Source organism: Bos grunniens, chromosome 15 (assembly GCF_055505025.1).
Source record: "Bos grunniens cultivar Pamir isolate PY7600 chromosome 15, Bosgru_T2T1.0, whole genome shotgun sequence".
Taxonomy (NCBI): domain Eukaryota; kingdom Metazoa; phylum Chordata; class Mammalia; order Artiodactyla; family Bovidae; genus Bos; species Bos grunniens.
The window spans coordinates 44,811,767-44,812,500 of NC_141179.1; positions in this window are offsets into that span (position 1 = coordinate 44,811,767).

The following is a 734-nucleotide window of genomic DNA, read 5'->3' on the forward strand; positions in this document are numbered from 1 at the left end:
CAGTTCTCTAAGTCAGAGTTTGAACACAGCAGGGCAGGGGGATGGAAAGGTGGGAGTGAAGGGACGGGGGCCAGCTCTAGGCCTAATGCTGCTGTGTGACCTCAGGCCAGTCACTGAACCTCTCTGCTTCTCAGTTTCCTCATCAGGAAGGCAGATCACAGTCAAAGTCAGCCTTGGAGCTTATGGAGTCCCATTTTAGAGATAGGCAGGCTGAGGCCCAGAGTGGGTTGTTCTTATCCAGAGTCATAGGGTGAGTGAGTGGCCAAGCCAAGACCCGTGCCCAAACCAGGGGCTGTGTATTTCAGTGGGATGCCAGACCTCTGCTCCCGTCTGCCATCAGCCACCTGAACCATTCCAGATTCTTCAGGGGTCCTGTTAACATCCAGTCCTCATCCTGCAGCTCACAGAAAGAGCTGAGAGTCCTGAGCGTACGCCTCCGTCCCTCGCAGCAAGTGGGAACCATGCCTGAGTGAAGGCATCTCCAGCCAGGAGCCCCTTGGGCCTGGCCAGGAGACATCTGGACAGCAACCTGCTGCCAATCCCCAGATTTTGTACAAACAAAGCCTTGTGTCTATGGAAAAGACCCCTCACAAATCAGCCTGGCTCAGACCCTTGCTGCCTTCTCCTGTTCTGACACCCCTGGGAGCTTGCCTCACTGAACTCTGGTGTCCACGTTCAGTGTAACCAACAGGTGTTTACCAAGTATCTACCGCATGTCGAGCATTGTGCTATTG